Raw genomic sequence first — 20,483 nt, forward strand, 5'->3', positions numbered from 1 at the left:
ATTAAACAGTACAGCCTATACAATTACCCACTGAGAAACTGTACCCTGGAAGGAACTATTTGGCTGTGAGTGTTCTTACCGATCAGTGCTTGCAGGAGCAAACTTCAGCTCCAGGGTCCCGCCTTTCCAATTACCAATTATATTATACAATGACTCCCAGGATCTTATTTTTGTCACATACGCCTTCATGTCTATTGGTGGATCAACCAATTCTCCAGAAAATGTTAGTCCAACGTACAAAAGTTGACTGTTGTACCCCGAAAAGTTTACGATTTGTACTACTGAACTACTTTACATGGCATGCTCTATGTCTATATGACATGCTCTATGTCTATATGGCATGCTCTATGTCATGCTATATGTCTATATGGCATGCTCTATGTCTATATGGCATGCTCTATGTCTATATGGCATGCTCTATGTCTATATGGCATGCTCTATGTCTATATGGCATGCTCTATGTCTATATGGCATGTATTATGTCTATATGGCATGCTCTATGTCTATATGGCATGCTATATGTCTATATGGCATGCTCTATGTCTATATGAAAGCTCTATGTCTATATGACATGCTCTATGTCTATATGGCATTCACATACAAAATCCTATATAATTTATAGGTCTTCAAATTATCGCAGAAAAATTAGTAGTAACTTAACTACAAAAATATACAAGTAGCGCTAATTAAAGAATTCAATAAGTTAATTAATTATAGTTCAGCAAATATATTTTAATAAAATTATTTTTTATTTTCCTAACACTGCAAAATAATATGCAAAATTTGCTAAAATTTAAATGATAATTAATATTTTTTATATTTTTTAATATTAAAATTAATATAATTTTTTTTTAGAAAGCTAATGAAAAACTTTTGGTTTATTATAACGGCTTAAATTTTGTTGTCTTTTATTAACAAGCTTAGGTATACCCGTCAATGTGCTTCTACCCTATTCTATATGAAAGATACACAGCGTAGATAAAAAAAACTAGCAATAAGTTCATCTAATATTCCCATCTCACAGGTTGGTTAATCATACATGGAATCAGGGGAGAAAACGACACAACCCCAACTCGCCATACTTAAAGCCCACACTGGCATCACCTGGGGAGCCTACCATAAAATCTGGCTCTGTTTCTATACAACCTAAGGTGTAACCCGCTCTCGCACAAGACTGCATATATGACTTGTTGCTTGTAGATAATGTTTTTGGTACAAATACGTAAATATGGTATACTAAGAGAGTATTTTTTTCAAGGCACTAACTCTTCTATTTCAGTTTTATTAAACAATAAAGATTTTATAAAAAAATTACAATATCCTGAGTTACTTTACAATTTATTTAAATATTTAGTTTTGTTTTATTATTTTTATAAAACTGTAATATCAATATTGGTCATTAAGAAGCCATAAAATGCTGATCTTAACATATTAATAATTATGGGGGCGTTAATTGGGATGATTAAAAGTTGTTCTAGTGCAATCAAAATTTATTGATATTTTACATGTGAAAAGGGCTGCAACTGGTCCAAGTTTCAGCATCGCAGCCTAAATAGATAGGGAAAAAAAAAACATATTTTAGAAAAATTTTCAACATTTTTCAACGTTGAATAACAAACACAAGTGTCAACCGAAATCATTTCTATGACACTCAGACATCATATTGCTATATAATAAAGTTTTTTTTATGAATATTTCTATCCCAAATGTATTTAGTGCAATAATACAAATTTTCAAAGTTTCCCAAAAAAATATGCAACAACATGATGTTTATAAATATTTATAAAATCAATAAATGGACTTAGGAAAATAAAAATGCTTAAGTGTGTAGAGGCATAAACTCTACATATAATGTGCAAGTTTCATGTAAATTGAATAATAAATGAAAAAATTATTCAACCATGTAGTTACTAATTACTTACCTGTAGAAAATAAAAATCAAAGTTCAGCCACCTGTGGCTGAGGTTGATGTTGACCAATTTCATTCAAAATTTGCATCCTTGCAGATAGGCATGCCTTCAGTAAGGTGTGCAAGTTCCATGAAGATCGCCTGATAACAAAAGAAAAAAAATATTAACAAAAATCCAGCAGTTTCATATTTACCATTATTTATGATTTAATATCTAAATATAACACTAAAACATACTAACTTAATATAATTGGTCTGAAATATGAGTCCTCAAGGTGGCACTGCATTGGCATTAGTGGGCACCTACCCCATAGCCAGGGTCAAATATACTTAGCATTAGAGATAGAATATTTGAAATTAATCTTATGATGGGACTAAAGCTTCTGCGTGATAACAAAAACAACATTGTGTCAGTTACACTGTTAGAACACATACGAAATGGAACTAGCGAGTCTAAATGAATTCAAAGAACTGCCACTCATATTAAAATGATGGGACTGCACGATGTATATACAGATGAAAGAGTACAGCACTTCCTTCCACCCTGGCAGATAGTACCTTTTGACATCCTGACTCCTGCATACCCCACCAAGAAACTAATCACAAACAACCCTCATGCTCAGCTTGCTGCTAAATTAAGCACCATAGAACACATTCACAATATACAAGCTGAAAACAACATAGCGCAGACCATATACACTGACGGATCACTCAATACAGCTACAGGGAGGGCAGGAAGTGCTGTTATTGCTCATCAGCCCGATGGCAGCACAATTCAAAGAAATATCCGAATTAGTAACTGGGCGTCCACAATGCAAGCCGAGTTGGTAGCGATACTGGTAGCACTCGAAATTATTGACAACACTGAGGTAGACAGCTTAATTATTTCTGACTCCCTTTCCTCACTAGGAGCAATAAACAGTTTGCAATCAAGTAATAACGTGCTTGTCTTGGAAGCTAGACGTAGATATATAAGCATACTTAGCAAGAGGGTAAATATAAAAATGTTGTGGATTCCTTCTCACATTAGCATGCAGGAACATGACAAAGTTGACGCCCTTGCTAAGGTTGCAGTAAATAAAGACAGTATTGAACGGAATCTTGAGTTATCAATTAGGTCCCTTAAAAGTGTCATTAGACGAGAATTCCTGGATGAATTTGAAGAAAGTAGAACTGTGCAAACTGGAACTAGTAGGTCCATTGTTCATCACAATGAAATGTGTGAAGTAAAACATGTGTATGGGGCAAGTAACAAAGTCAGTAGACTAACAGATGTTGTCACAGCTCATATAAGACTTGGCTACAAGTATCTCTGGCAGTTGGGCTTGTATAGGGATCTAGATGAAGTAAAGTGTAAAGTGTGTGGACAAAGACAGGGACACACACTCGAACACTAAATCTTGGATTGTTGTAAAATGGAGCCATTTAGAGATAAATCTAAACTCACTCTGTATGATATGGCAACCTATCTTATTACCATGGATAAATTACCTGAAATCCTTGCACTGTATCCACATTTCGCTTCCAGTAGATGAACGACATATGAGATTCAGAAACAAGTAGTGTTTTGTGAGGACTAATAATAAACAGAAGCTCCCCTATGACTCTGTAATATCCCCATTGGTCAAACTATTATGTATTAGCGATAAGACCTACCATTAATGTATGATGACTTACTGTAAATATGTAGCTCTTGTAATAGCACTTTCTCTGTAACTAGCTGACATTGTAACTATAAGGTGTGAAGGATAGATGAAATTGTTTATGTAATAATCTAAGATGAGGTCTGATAAAGACCTTTTGTGCCCTCTGTAATGCTTTTGCGCTACCGCTCACAGGATGAGTATGGGGTGCACAATAAACTAGCCGCCTTCGGCGGCAACAATAAAAAATCAACAGGGACCTTTCTTGGCTTGGTGGTGCGTCTCGTTGGATTCTGCGTCTTCTTGTCCTTCATGTTGAAGTACCAGTCCCGCATGTCACTCTGTGGTAGACCAAGGAAGTTCGTCAGAGATCCCATCATATACCCAGCGTTGTAGTTGACAGCTGTCATTGCCATGGCGAAGTCTAACATTACACGACTAACATATTTGTTTTTGGAGGCGAGTTTCCAAACTCGGTGGAGTAGAGACTCGTTTGGATTCTGAGTCCTCCCCTTCGTTTTGTTCGACACGAGCCCCATTGTGCAGTAGATGCCACAAAAATGCGATATTCCAGCGAGACCGCGTGACCAATAGCTATACCAGCAGGGAGATACAATATCTCCCTGCTCCAATTTATACATAGCATAAATACTAAGCTATGTATTCTCACAAACCCAATGTCCCTTCTTGTATATAAATAAATAAATAAATAAATACAATGTGTGACTGACTCAGCTCAACCCTCCCCCTCCTCTCACTCGAGACTGTTGCCAATGAGTGAGTTTGTAATTTGTTTATGCATAGCAAGCTATTTTCCACGCTATTACGAAACAATAGATGTTTATAACGTATGACGCAACACCCTACGGCGCACCCAAGCCGCGACGATCGGATTGGGGACAATCAAACATGGTTGATAAACAAACATGGGTTTGTTTATCCATGTAAATACAGATAAAAAATAAACCCAACAGTTAACCTACATAACTCCCGCTTTCCAAATAATCACTTGCAACCTTTCCTCACACGGGCTACAAATAACCTCAATATAGACCTCACTCTACTCCAAAACTCGGAAACCCAACTTACTGTTCCCCCTATTCCACCTTGGAATTCCACCACCATACAACTCCTAATACATCAATACAACTCGAAGACAACATTCAAAATTCTACACCAAACTCGGCCATAGCCTCAGTCTTTACCTCAACGATGAAAAATTGCTACCCAAATACCACAGCGATTTATACAGATGGATCTCGCATCATCATGAACAACGTACCCTCGGTCACTAGCGCTGTATGGATACCGGAATACCATCTCAAACAGGGATGGCGGTTACCAAACCAACTATCTATTTTCACAGCTGAATTATATGCCTTATATCAAGCTCTCCAAATAATCGCAACATTACCAGTCGGGACATATACAATTTGCAGTGACTCCAAGAGTGCGATTCAAGCAATTACGTACTCCTCAACAACGTGCAAGGAGTTTGTTTACCCATGTCTTCAACTTCTTCATGAACATCGATTGAACGGTTATGATACCTCTATCCAATGGGTCCCAGCGCATTGTGGTATTCTTCATAATGAACTAGTAGATCAACTACCCAAAGCAATGCACAACACGCCTCACATGACCCGTCTCAACACAGTCTCCAGAACCACCCAGGCTCCTGGCGGCACAAACAGAGCTATTTCCCTCTCCAGCTCCCAACACTTCTACCATCACCATCTCAGCAGCCGCGTTAGCAGACGAGTTGTCTACAAATGCGAACACCACTATTGCTCCTGAAATAGTTTCTACCACCAATCCACGACACCTGAGCTTACCTCAGGCTGCGAGGCGAAAGACGAAAACACCAACTCCGGAGGTTACGGACTCCTCAGAAGAAGAAATCATAGTAGGAGCTCCACCGCCACACCACAAATACCAGGCCTACTCGGTACAGACCTCCTCATGGAGGCCACGTCACCAAACTCCAACGACAGCACGGCTCAGCCCAAGTCTCAGGCAAAGAAAAAACGGAAAACCTGGAGGTCTACATAAACCCCACCAGCTCCATAACTGGTACAGCCAGCCCTCCGACGTTGAAAACCACCATGAAGACCCCATCCATCCCCAGATCTCTAGTATCAGCTATTGTTACAGATAATGACTCCAAAGAGCCTCCACTTACCGGCTCACCATAGCCCGAGCTACTTGGAACTTTTTATTCCGAGTAGCTAAATCTAAAACAACAACAACAACGTATACTACATCATCTATGAGTAGCTCTGAGCTGCAGAATAAGCTCACAAGTTGGGAGCATCGTCAGTCTTCGCGTCAAGAACTACCATCCACAGGATGGGTATGGGGTCCACCTCCGCACACAGGATGGGGTATAGGATCCACTGCCGCACACAAGGATTTCTATGGGGTACACTACCATCGACAGGATGGGTATTGGGTCCGCTGCCATCCACAGGATGGGTATGGGGTCCACTGCCACATACAGGATATGATGTTATAATGGCCAGAATACGCCTGGGATATAGACGTATTTAGCAGCTTTCTCAAAACCCAAATGTCGAGTACACAATGTGTCAACTTTTTGAAAGAGAAAACATGCACTGTCTTGAACATTATATTGTAGAATGTCCCATACTGACTGACTTTCGCCCTCCTGGGCTAAGGTATGCTGAACTGTGTAATTACTATATAAGTACTGGAACACTTGATGATATATTGGACTTGTTCCTAAGATTGACCATGCAATGTGTCAATTATACAATGTATGTATGTGATATAACTATATAACCTGAGCTTGTAAAATCACCTTAGTCACCTTCAGTGATTAAGTGCTAATTGCACACTAGTTTCTCTATCCGCTATCTCACCCTCTCAGAGTAAAAGAGATAAATGTATGTGAATGCATGTGTGTGTGTATATATGTATATGTACATTTATGTGTGTGTATGTATATGTATGTGTATGTGTATAAAGTACATATGAAAGCTAATCAAAATTACATTTCACCTTTGTAAATGCACATTAATGACACTTCGAACACTTTACGTAGGGCATTCGTAAATCTGTGTATCTATGTATTTACGTATGTAGGTTAGCTTAGCATTTTAAAAGCACCGAATCACCTTCTGTGGTTGATTGTTTAATAAATCCCTGAACCATATGTTTAACACATCTCTAACCCTGTCCATGGAGGACAGAAGAAAATGTATATATGCTGGTTAGTATTGTAAATGTGTGGCCACGTCTGTGGTAGAAAATAATAATAATAAAAAAACCAGGATGGGTATAGGGTCCACTACCATCCACAGGATGGGTATGGGGTCCACTACCATCCACAGGATGGGTATTGAGTACACTACCATCCACAGGATGGGTATTGAGTACACTACCATCCACAGGATGGGTATGGGGTCCACTACCATCCTCAGAATGGGTATGGAATCCACTACCGCACATACGATGGGTAAAGAGTGCACAATAAATTAACTAAACTGAAATTTAACAAAATAAGTGGAATTGACAAGTTACTGATGTTTATAAACATCCGTTTTCTCTTAAGTAATCGAGGTGAGACAAATTTATAAAATAATTATTGTTAAACTTTTCAGGGTACAGTTGAATCTAAAATTTAAAAACGAGATAATGCACATTCTCTCAGCATCTAAATAATAATCTCAAAGAATATGTATATTGTAAGAAAAATCTGAGTATTGTAATTTTTGTATTCATGTTATTTTTGAAGAGCTGTAGATGCAAAACTGATTCAACCAGTCTCAATCATTATTTTACTTACATCTTTCTAAGTAATATATAAATTTCAAGTATAAGACTTAAATTTCATTATATATTTCATAAAAAAATACATTACTTTATAAAAATATATTTATAATGTTAAATTTTTGCATAATCTTTTTCATTGTGATTTTTATTACAATTTCTTTTTATAACATCACCAAATGTTCGTTTCGTCAATTAGACATTGAAATAATTATGTAAAAGTATTTGGTGTAGCTTGTCTACTAATAAATCAATAATCAATTAAGTAGGACAATTAAGCTGATGTTCAAAGCTCAGTAATTTTTTAAAATAGTAACTTTAACGTCATAGCTAGGCCTAGAGGAATGTGATCATATAATCAAATATTAATCATATTTTACACTTCACATTACAATAACAATCACATGGCATACTGTGAGATCTCTTATTGGTTATGCTGCACCTGTCATTTCTTGTTTTGGTAAAGGTAGACTGAAGAAGTTGGAGAAAGTACAAAATGAATCCATGCGAATAATCTTGGATGCATAATTGGGCATAATCTTGGGATACCCAAGTAATACTCTGAGGTAATGATGATGATTGATTGATTGATAAAGATTAAGCCACCCAAAAGGTGGCACGGGCATGAATAGCCCGTAAGTGGAGGCTCTTTGGAGCCATACCAATATCAATATCTGATACTGGAGATCTGTGGATGGATGAGATCTTCAAGGTCGCTGGCAGTTCATGGCCCGCAGGACGGTTGGTCACCAGGCAGCAGTTTAATGTGCAAAACGACGCTTTATATCTGAACACAACAACCTTGGTAGTTTGGTATCATAAGGATCGTCGTCCTTTTGACGAATTGTATTTGTCTGTCTGAGAATTTGCGGTGGAATTCTGGGCCGCGGTATTCTTTCTTCAGTATTGTGAGGTTAGTGTAGGAGATCATGGTGTTGGTGTGGACATACATGGAGTGCGGGTACTTGTTCTGGCTGATTATCTTGTTACATTTGTGGGCCAATTTTCGTGTGGCGTGTGCGTTGCCATTGAACTCGCTGGGCGGAATGAAGAGCACTTAGAGAAGTACTTTTGTCTTCGTCGTCGGTTGCAAGGCCATTCTCGCCATTGCCGGTCGCAGGTGGAGGAGCTGGGAGATGGTCGCCTGGTACCGTCACCGTCGGTAGTCCATTTGCGGTGAGCAGCTGGTTGATGGTGTGGACGTATAGGTAGACGTCGTTGCCCCGCCAGTTTACCGGCGAGGTGTAGTAGTAACAGCAGCAGGGTGTTGTTGGTGGTAACTGCAGGCATGAGTGGTGGTAGTGAGGCATGGGTGGTGGTAGTGAGGCCTGCGGTGGTGAGGGACCAAGCGGTGGTGAGGGACCAAGTGGTGGTGAGGGACCAAGCGGAGGTGAGGGACCAAGCAGAGGTGAGGGACCAAGCGGAGTTGAGGGACCAAGCGGAGGTGAGGGACCAAGCGGAGGTGAGGGACCAAGCGGTGGTGAGGGACCAAGCGGTGGTGAGGGACCAAGCGGAGGTGAGGGACCAAGCGGTGGTGAGGGACCAAGCGGTGGTGAGGGACCAAGCGGAGGTGAGGGACCAAGCGGAGGTGAGGGACCAAGCGGTGGTGAGGGACCAAGCGGTGGTGAGGGACCAAGCGGAGGTGAGGGACCAAGCGGTGGTGAGGGACCAAGCGGTGGTGAGGGACCAAGCGGAGGTGAGGGACCAAGCGGAGTTGAGGGACCAAGCGGAGGTGAGGTAGTTGCAGCTTCCCCAAGTGTGTTCGCGGGCATGGCCGGAAGAGCGGACGTAGGCGGGTTGGCTGGCTGAGGTGAGGTAGTGTTTGCCGTCATCTTTTTTTATTTCCTCCTGCCGGTGGAGACAGTCAGGTGAAGCTGCAGTGTGCGGGACATTTGCAGAGTAGGCAGCGTCGGTGGGAGGATGTGCAGGCTGTGTTGCTCCTGGTGCTCCTGGGCGCAGATACTGCAGTCCTGCAGATAGATAGAGATAGATAATGATTAAGCCACCCAAGAGGTTGCACGGGCATGAATAGCCCGTAAGTGGTACAATTTTTTCTTTTTTTTCCCAGTATTCTGAGGTTGCATTTAACCATCAAACTGTTATCGCGGGGGAGGATACTGCTTGACAGTCTTTATGAGGGTGTCCAGCTGCTGGACACCTTTGTTGACCAGGAGAGTGGCTGTGTTGATGGCTTCAGGGTGGCCACTGCATGATTCAGGAACTCTTAAAGCTCTTCTAAGGTCGTTGGTTGCTTCACATTCCAGAAGATAGTGAAGTAATGGCTTTTCTGTGACAGTTTGGCAGAAGATGCACTCTCTCTGTCGGGGTTCACCAATCTCCCAGTTTCATCTGTAACCTAGACGTAGTCTATATAACCTAACTGCTATTTCCCTGTGGATTCCTTTTGGGATATTTAACCTTTCCGATTTGGTTGCCTGAAGATACCATGTTGCAGATGGCGAACCTTCAGCTATTCTCTGGTGCAGGTAGGCTTTGTTGAGATGTGAGAGTTTTTTTATGATGTTTTTTATGTTCTCTAGGCTGGGTTGAATTCTTTTATGTATCACTGGAAGACGAGTTGCTAATTTAGTAATTTCATCGGCTTTCTCATTTAATGGGATTGTAACATGGGATGGGATCCAGTCTAGGGTTATGTTGAGTCCTTTGCCTTTAGCGACTGCTCCAAGATACAAAATGGTGGTAATTATTTCCACGTTATCTTTCCACTGTTTTTATCCTAATATTTGAAGTGCAGCTTTTGAGTCTGTGTGTATGATTGCATTTTGAGTGTTTTGTGCAATCACATATGCGAATGCCTGTTGTATGGCGAACAGCTCAGTTTGGGTTGATGATACTAGTCCTCCCAGTCTCCAATATGCCTGAACGCTGGTCGTGCAAAGAGCAGCGCCAGCACTCTCATTTTCTGTGTCCACCGATTCGTCTGTGAAGATGTGGGTGGCTCCTGCTACTGCTATGCTATACATTTGCTCTTCTATTATGCGCCTTAGGATTGTCGGATCATAGGCAGCCTTTTTCATTGGGAGACTTTGTATTACTATTTTGAAAGTAGGCTCTTCCCACGGTGGGGAAGGAGTGTAATTTGGGTGTGGATGATCAGCCTCTCTATCAAGAATCATGCTTTTTAAATGTAGTCTGTTTAGGACTTTTCCTGCTCTTGCAGCACAAGAGTTTCCATTGTTTTGGCCAAGTCCAACCACCAAGGCCTGCCGTACTGGGACTGGATCAGGAGAAATAATTATCTTACTGTTAATTGCAGCTGTTCTTTGTGATATTCTTTCTTGTAGAGAGGTCAAACCCGTCTCCAGTCTAAGAGTTTCAAGCCTGGTCCACATGGAGGCTCCCAGGGCAGCTCTCATAGCATTGTTTTGGGCAACTTCAAGCTTTTTCCACTGTTGGTGTGATAGACTTATGAGTGCAGGTGCGGCATAGTCGATCACTGATCTGACTGCCTGTACATAGTATGTGCGAAGGACTTGCAGATTGGCTCCTCCACATGTCAACACGCTAAAAAACTATATCGACATCGCCCACCTGAATGAGGAACACATCGACCCAATATTTACCAAAAAAATCAACTTCTCTGAATACGAAGAAGACCCGGAAGGAACTCCGATACCTAATTTGGAGTTAGGAGTATTCATAAGAAAGTTCACCACGCCAAACCCTTACCTCCAGGCACCAAACTACTTCTAGAACTCCCCGGTTCACCATCACCATAGGAAAGACGCCTCCTTCAAGCCAGACAGAAGACCTCATCTGAACCAGGACCTCACCTCATCGCCTCACCACTAGCCTCCTGCCTGTTAAGAAGATCTCAAGTCCCAAGCCAAGAAAAAAAACATATGCCAACCCGCGGTGGACAGGCCACCGAACTTTCAAGCCTCCTCTCTCCACATCCAGATCCTCTTCCAAGAATTTCACCGCCTCATTTTTCTTCCCTCCTACATCCTTTCCAAGCTCTTTGGACATCAAAGCAAAGCTCCTACAGAGAGGGAGGTTAGTGACCTGATTATTGCCGATCGGGCCGTAGTTCGCTCACTTAAATAAGTGACCTCAGCATTAAAATTGATGTGTGTGTGTCCAGGATTATTCCTAGATACTGATAAGTGTCCACCCATTCAAGAGCAGAAGCCCCAACCAAAACATATATCAGCTCCCCTGCAATGGAATGCGCAAGGGGTGTACACAAAATTGCAACACTTGCAAGGCATAGCAGCAACTAAAGGCATAGACATCCTGTTATTATAGGAGAAACAGCGTGGAGCTTACCATGACAGGTGAAGGGGGCACATGGCCTTTTACCATGAGCCATGGCGGAGGGTATGAAGGCCTCTGTCCAGGTCAGGGGGATGGCTGGGGGCCACAAGAAAATTGTTCAACGTAATAGCCCTCCCACTGCATCCAGTAAGCATACGGGAAGCAATGATGACAAGAGTGTCCGAGTTTCCACTGATAAGGGCCAAAGAGTAAACAGGCCCCAAACCAGCAAAGCAGTAAGTAGTGCTCCAGAACAACTGGACATCCTCTGGCCAATACTTAAGGTCTTGGTCATGGAATTGGTCGAAAGTTTGCTGTCGGAACACGGTATCACGCAAACCACAGAGACTCGAAAGAGAATTGAGCACAAGCTCAAGAAAGTCGAAAAAAACAATATCCTCACCTTCAAAAACGCAGGGCAAGAAATACTCTCCTAAAAAAACAAGCAGAGTCCAGTACCTCTAAAAGCATTGATGAGTCATTTTCAATTACACCAAGATCCTCAACTCCAGTTTCAACTTCCATGGTGAGTTCATCTGACTCCATAGATACCACGATAATATCAGCAAATTCCAACGACCAAGAGGACAAAAGATCCTGCAATGGAATATGCAAGGTCTGCACACAAAATTGCAACACTTGTAATGCATAGCAGCAACCAAAGGCATAGACATCCTGTTATTACAGGATAGCTTGCTTCGAGCCGGATTAGAACCTAAAATCTCAGGCTATCGAGGCTTCTTCCTTCCATGGATCAACGGGCAATCCAGGGGATGTGCAATCTATGTGAAATGTGACCTGATCTCCAAGCCTATAACCAGCCCACCCAATTGTGGAGCAGGGACAGAGGTGATGGGAGTATCCATAGAGCTAAGACACGATAAACTTGAAGTGTTTAATGTTTACAGGTCTTCACATGCTGAAATGGATCTCTCAGTGCTATTTCGACACGTGACCACCTCAAACAATAATTTGTGGTGAGTTCAATGCCCATCATCGTTTGACACTGGGCTCGAACACATCAAATGAGGCCAGCACTCACATTACACATCTACTAGACCAGCTACCAGAAATCCAAATCCTAAACAAGAATGAACCTACCCACATCCAAGGAGGCAGATTAGACCTAACCTTCGTTTCAGCTCCCTAAGAGATGCAGCAACATGGTCAGTTGAGCCCACACTCACAAGCGACCACTATGGGGCCCAAATGATCTTAGGTTAGATCTACTCACCCCATCTCCGTCTCCATCTGAAGCTGGAACTTTGCTTTAGCAAACTGGGACCGATTTCAAAACCTCATTTCAGAGTGGCATAGAAACTATGATGTTCCCAAAGACATTAATCAGGCCGAACAAGATTTTGTCCAAGCCGAAGCAAAGTGCAGCCAACCACTCAATCCCACTGAAAAAACATTCCACCAGACACCACAAAGATCATTGGTACTATTGCGAACGTGTCAGAGAACTCAATTATAGACTCAATAGAACAAGAAAGCTATACAAAAAGCAGCCAAGTGACCGCAACAGGATCTTACTTTGTGAGGTCAAGGAACATGTGCATCGAGAGACCAGACTAATAAAAGAACAAAAGTGGCTGGAATGGTGTTCACACCTGAATGAACACACCTCTCTCGGAGAGATGTGCAGCAAATCCACCGGGCCATAGGAAATAAAAACACCTAAAGCTCCACACCCCAAGGATCCTCAACAGGAAGCCGAAGTACTGGCAACCAGGTTTGCAGAAAGAGCAGCCACCAATCACCTTCCACCAGATGTATTAGGCAGTGCAGACAGGACTAGAGGAAGAAAGGTGGCACAGAATCCTAACAGCATGTGCAGAAGTCTCTAACACTAATACCCCTTTCACTCAGGATGAGCTGAATCAGGCTAAGAAAAACTCCAAAGATACAGCCAATGGAGACGACAAAAATAACCATCTAAAATGATTAAAACCTTTGCCCAGAGGGAGACGCTGCATACCTTAGGTAATCAATTAAGCCTGGACTTCTCAAACTAGACCTACAGCTTGGAATAGGGCAGACATAATACCGATCCAAAACCCGAAGAGCCAGGTAATCCAAGGCCGATTTCTCTCTTCAAAGCCGTGAAGCCATGATGGCTGACAGAATGGCACTCTACAGACTTGAATGGAAAATGCCTAAATGCACCAGAATATGTACGCCTGTAGAAGAGGGGCTGGCACAGTGGAATGTATTACAACTCTGTTAGCCCACTTGAAATGGACAGACCAGGAATGCTGATATCCCTGGACCTTAAGAAAGACTTTGAACTGGCTAGCGCCACAGCTATTCTCTGCTGCCTCATCGACAAAGAGGTCAGCTCTCCTGGACCAAAAACTGTCTCATAAACAGAGAAGCAAGAGTAAAACTTCATGGCACAGTCTCTGAGTACAAAAGACATGAAAGTGGTACACCGCAAGGAGGTATTCTCAGCCCTCTTCTCTTCAACTGTTTAATGGAAAGAATAATGAGGTTGAAACTTCCACATCACTGCAGGCTGCTAAACTACGCGGACGACTTTGTCATCATCATAAAAGGAAGGGATGCGGCGCGCCTTGCACCCAAATGCTTAGACTGCATCAGTAAAGAGGCAAAACAGATTGGTATCAAACTCATCCCCTCAAAGTCAAAGGCCATGCCCATAAAAATAGTGAAGACCAACACCCAACTCACAGTACAGGCTCTATACTTTGAATGTGTGTACAATTGAATGGGTTGACACTTATTAGTATCTAGGAATAATCCTGGACACACACACATCAATTTTAAGGCTGAGGTCACTTACTTGAGAGAGAGAACTGCGGCCGGACGGCAATCCTCAGGTCGCTAACCTCCCTCTCTAGAGGAGCCAATCTGCAAGTCCTTCGCACGTACAGGCAGTCAGTTCAGTGATCGACTATGCAGCACCTGCACTCACAAATATATCACACCAACAGCGGAAAAAGCTTAAATTAGCCCAAAACAATGCTATGAGAGCTGCCCTGGGAGCCCCCATGTGAACCAGGCTTGAAACTCTAAGACTTGAAACGGGGTTGCCCTCTCTTCAAGAAAGAATATCGCAAAGAACAGCTTCGATTATCAGTAAGATAATTGTTTTCCATGATCCGGTCCCCAGTATGGCAGGCCTTTATGGTTGGACTTGGCCAAAACAACGGAAACTCTTGGGCTGCCAGAGCGGGAAAAGTCCTAAACAGACAACGATTAAAAAGGATGATTCTTGATAGAGAAGGTGATCAACCACACCCAAACTACACTTGTTCCCCACCGTGGGAGGAGCCTACATTCAAAATAGTAATAGAAGGTCTGCCAACGAAAAAGGCTGCCTATGATCTGCTCTTTGCACGGACAGCGAACAGGCATATTGGAGACTGGGAGGACCAGTATCATCAACCCAAACTGAGCTGTTCGCTATACAACAGGCATTCGCATATGTGATTGTTCGAAACACTCAAAATGCAATCAAACACACAGTCTCAAAAGCTGCACTTCAAAAGCAGTGGAAAGACAACGTGGAAACAATTACCACAATTTTTTTTATCTTGGAGCAGTCGCTTTAGGCAAAAGACTCAACATAACCCTAAACTGGATCCCATCCCCTGTTGAAATCCCATTAAATGAGAAAGTCGAAGAAATTGCAAAATTGGCAACTCGTCATCCAGTGATACACAAAACAATCCAACCCAGCCGAAAGTTACATAAAAAAACACCATCACCAAAAACCACACATACACAGCCTCGTTCCTGTGCCAGGCAAGTCCACTACGGGCTCACCATAGCCCGTGCTACTTGCAACTTTTGTTCTGAGTAGCTGAATCAAAACACACAACCAAAAACCTCTCACACCTCAACAAAACTCATCTACACCAGAGAATAGCAGAAAGTTCGCCCTCTTCAATATGGTATCTTCAGGCCACCAAGTTAGAAAGGTTAAACATCCCAAAAGGAATCCACAGGGAAATAGCAGTTCGGTTATATAGACTATCTAGCTTACAGATACAACTGGGAGATTGGTGAACCCCGACAGAGGAATATGCATTTTCCCAAACAATCACAGAAAAGCCATTACTTCACTATCGCCTGGAATGTGAAGCAACCAACGACCTTAGAAGAGCTTTAAGAGTTCCTGAATCTTGCAGTAACCACCCTGAAGCCATCAACACTGCCACTTTTCAGGTTAAAAAAGGTGTCCAGCAGCTGGACTCTCTCATAAAGACTGTCAAGTAGTAGCCGCCCCCGCGATAGCAGCCTGACGATTAAATGTGACCTCAACACACAGTATAAATTTATTAAACAAAAAATCTACCATACACACAGAAATCACAATAGCGTGATATATCAAATGAACAAATCCACAAGGGCCGTGATAAGGGTTCGAACCTCTGCCCAGGATAATCCCAAACGCACCTTAGTCGACTATGCTACGACATGGTCAAAGAATTGCAACCTGGAGTGCTACTGCCCTCACGAGGATCCCGCAGCTTCTCCAAGCACAAATCGGGGTTTCACACAATTCCCCCCCCCCCCATGCACTCGGGCTCTGTCAACCAGATGTTCTACCTCATCGCTCTTCAATACACACACATAGGGGGGCCTAGTGGCTGAGTGGACAGTGCTCTAGTCTCATGGACCTAGGGACTTGGGATCGATTCCCGGCGATGGCAGAAGCAAATGGGCAGAGTTTCTTTCACCCTGATCCTTCTGTTACCTAGTAGTAAATAGGTACCTGGGAGCTAGATAGCTGCTACGGCCTGCTTCGTGTGTGTGTGTGTGTGTATGTGTGTGTGTGTGTGTGTGTGTGTGTGTTGTGTGTGTGTGTATGTGTGTGTGTGTGTGTGTGTACTCACCTATTTGTACTCACCTATTTGTGCTTGCAGGATCGAGCATTGACTCTTGGATCCCGCCTTTCCAGCTATCGGTTGTGTACAGCAATGACTCCTGTCCCATTTCCCTATCATACCTAGTTTTAAAAGTATGAATAGAGTTTGCTTCCACAACCTGTTCCCCAAGTGCATTCCATTTTTCCACTACTCTCACGCTAAAAGAAAACTTCCTAACATCTCTGTGACTCATCTGAGTTTCCAGTTTCCACCCATGTCCCCTCGTTCTGTTATTATTACGTGTGAACATTTCATCTATTTCCACTTTGTCAATTCCCCTGAGTATTTTATATGTCCCTATCATATCTCCTCTCTCCCTTCTTTTCTCTAGTGTCGTAAGGTTCAGTTCCTTCAGACGCTCTTCATATCCCATCCCTCGTAACTCTGGGACAAGCCTCGTCGCAAACCTCTGAACCTTCTCCAGTTTCTTTATGTGTTTCTTCAGGTGGGGGCTCCATGATGGCGCGGCATACTCTAAGACGGGTCTCACGTAGGCAGTGTAAAGCGCCCTAAAAGCCTCCTCATTTAGGTTTCTGAATGAAGTTCTAATTTTCGCCAGTGTAGAGTACGCTGCTGTCGTTATCATATTTATATGTGCCTCAGGAGTTAGATTAGGTGTCACATCCACTCCCAGGTCTCTTTCTCGAATCGTTACAGGTAGGCTGTTCCCCTTCATTGTGTACTGTCCCTTTTGGTCTCCTGTCACCTTATCCCATTTCCATAACTTTACATTTACTGGTGTCAAACTCCAGTAGCCATTTCCCTGACCATCTCTGCAACCTGTTTAAGTCCTCTTGGAGGATCCTACAATCCTCGTCTGTCACAACTCTTCTCATTAATTTTGTGTCATCCGCAAACATTGACATGTATGATTCCACTCCTGTAAACATATCATTTACGTAAATTAGAAAGAGGATTGGTCCCAGCACCGATCCTTGAGGTACTCCACTTGTTACTGTTCGCCAATCCGACTTCTCGCCCCTTACCATTACCCTCTGGCTCCTTCCTGTTAGGTAGTTCTTCACCCATACTAGGGCCTTTCCGCTTACTCCTGCCTGCCTCTCAAGTTTGTATAGCAGTCTCATGTGCGGTACTGTATCAAAGGCCTTTTGGCAGTCAAGAAATATGCAGTCTGCCCAGCCTTCTCTGTCCTGCCTTATCCTTGTTACTTTATCATAGAATTCTAAAAGGTTTGTTAGGCATGATTTCCCTGTCCAGAACCCATGTTGGTGCTTGTTTACAAACCCAATGCTCTCCAGGTGCTCAACAAGTCTTAGCCTAATTATTCTTTCAAGTATTTTGCAGGGGATGCTTGTCAGTGATACGGGTCTGTAGTTAAGTGCCTCCTCCCTATCACCTTTTTTGAAAATCGGTACGACATTTGCCTCCTTCCAGCAACTGGGCAATTCTCCCGACATAAGTGACTCATTAAAGATCATTGCCAGAGGCACGCTGAGAGTGCGCTGCCTCTTTAAGTATCCACGGTGATACTTTGTCTGGTCCAACAGCTTTATTTGCATCCAGTGTTGTCAACTGTTTCATTACCTCCTCTGCTGTCACCTCTATATCTGATAGTCTTTCATCTAGGGTAATCGCTTCTAACAATGGGAGCTGCTCAGGCTCGGTTGTGAACACTCCATGGAATTTTGCATTCAGTACCTCGCAGATTTCCTTGTCGCTTTCTGTATATGCCCCTTCTGTTTTCCTAAGTCTTGTCACTTGGTCATTTACCGACATCTTCCTTCTTGTATGGCTATGTAGTAATTTAGTGTGTGTGTAGTAATGTGTGTGTGTGCGTGTGTGTGTGTGTGTGTGTGTGTGTGTGTGTGTGTGTGTGGTGTGTGTGTGTGTGTGTGTGAAAAAATAAAAAAAATATATTGATTGACAGTTGAGAGGTGCGCCGAAAAAGCAGAGCTCAACCCCCACAAGCACAACTAGGTGAATACACAGAAATCACAATAGCGTGATATATCAAATGAACAAATCCACAAGGGCCGTAATGAGGGTTCGAACCTACGCCCGGGATGATCCCAGATGCGCCTTAGTCGACTATGCCATGACATGGTAAAAGAATTGCAAACTGGAGTGCTTACTGCTTTTGGGATCATCCCGAGCATAGATTCGAACCCTCATTACAGCAGGTGGGGGAAGGGGGAGAGAGACCCGGGCACAGCCGGGTCCCTCCCCTATTAAACAGTACAGCCTATACAATTACCCACTGAGAAACTGTACCCTGGAAGGAACTATTTGGCTGTGAGTGTTCTTACCGATCAGTGCTTGCAGGAGCAAACTTCAGCTCCAGGGTCCCGCCTTTCCAATTACCAATTATATTATACAATGAATTCCAGGCTCTTATTTTTGTCACACACGCCTTCATGTCTATTAGTGGATCAACCTATTCTCCAGAAAATGTTAGTCCAACGTACAAAAGTTGACTGTTGTACCCCGAAAAGTTTACGATTTGTACTACTTTACATGGCATGCGCTATGTCTATATGGCATGCTCTATGTCTATATGGCATGCTCTATGTCTATATGACATGCTCTATGTCTATATGGCATGCTATATGTCTATATGGCATGCTCTATGTCTATATGGCATGCTCTATGTCTATATGACATGCTCTATGTCTATATGACATGCTCTATGTCTATATGCAACCCGTTCTCGCAAATTCGTAAAGTCAATATTGACTTATTAACTACGTGCATAGGTGATATACTAAACATAATAGATACCCCTAAAAAGATTCATAGAAAACACCGACCTTACCTAACCTTGTTAGTATCTTAAGATAAGCATCTTATTGCTTCGTAATTTCAATTATTACTTAACCTATACCTATTATAGGTTAGGTAATAATTGTAATTATGAAGCAATAAGATGTTTATCTTAAGATACTAACAACGTTAGGTAAGGTCGGTGTTTTCTATGAATCTTTTTAAGGGTATCTATTATGTTAAGTATGTCACCTATGCACATATTTAATAAGTCAATATTGACTTATTAAATTTGCGAGAACGGGTTGCTATATGGCATTCACATACAAAATCCTATATAATTTATAGGTCTTCATAATATCGCAGAAAAATTAGTAGTAACTTAACTACAAAATATACAAGTAGCTCTAATTAAAGAATTCAATAAGTTAATTAATCATTGTTCAGCAAATATATTTTTAAAATTATTTTTTATTTTTCTAACACTGCAAAATAATATGCAAAATTTGCTAAAATTTAAATGATAATTAATATTTTTTATATTTTTTAATATTAAAATTAATATAAGTTTTTTTTTAAAAAGCTAATGAAAAAGTTTGGTTTATTAAACGGCTTAAATTTTGTTGTCTTTTATTAACAAGCTTAGGTATACCCGTCAATGTGCTTCTACCCTATTCTATATGAAAGATACACAGCGTAGATAAAAAAAACTAGCAATAAGTTCAACTAATATTCCCATCTCACAGGTTGGTTAATCATACATGGAATCAGGGGAGAAAACGACACAACCCCAACTCGCCATACTTAAAGCCCACACTAGCATCACCTGGGGAGCCTACCATAAAATCTGGCTCTGTTTCTATACAACCTAAGGTGTAACCCGCTCTCGCACAAGACTACTTATATGACTTGTTGCTTGTAGATAATGTTTTTGGTACAAATACGAAAATATGGTATACTAAGAGAGTACTTTTTTCAAGGCACTAACTCTTCTATTTCAGTTTTATTAAACAATAAAGATTTTATAAAAAAATTACAATATCCTGAGTTACTTTACAATTTATTTAAATATTTAGTTTTGTTTTATTATTTTTATAAAACTGTAATATCAATATTGGTCATTAAGAAGCCATAAAATGCTGATCTTAACATATTAATAATTATGGGGGCGTTAATTGGGATGATTAAAAGTTGTTCTAGTGCAATCAAAATTTATTGATATTTTACATGTGAAAAGGGCTG

The sequence above is a fragment of the Procambarus clarkii genome, chromosome 46, assembly GCF_040958095.1.
Source record: "Procambarus clarkii isolate CNS0578487 chromosome 46, FALCON_Pclarkii_2.0, whole genome shotgun sequence".
Taxonomy (NCBI): domain Eukaryota; kingdom Metazoa; phylum Arthropoda; class Malacostraca; order Decapoda; family Cambaridae; genus Procambarus; species Procambarus clarkii.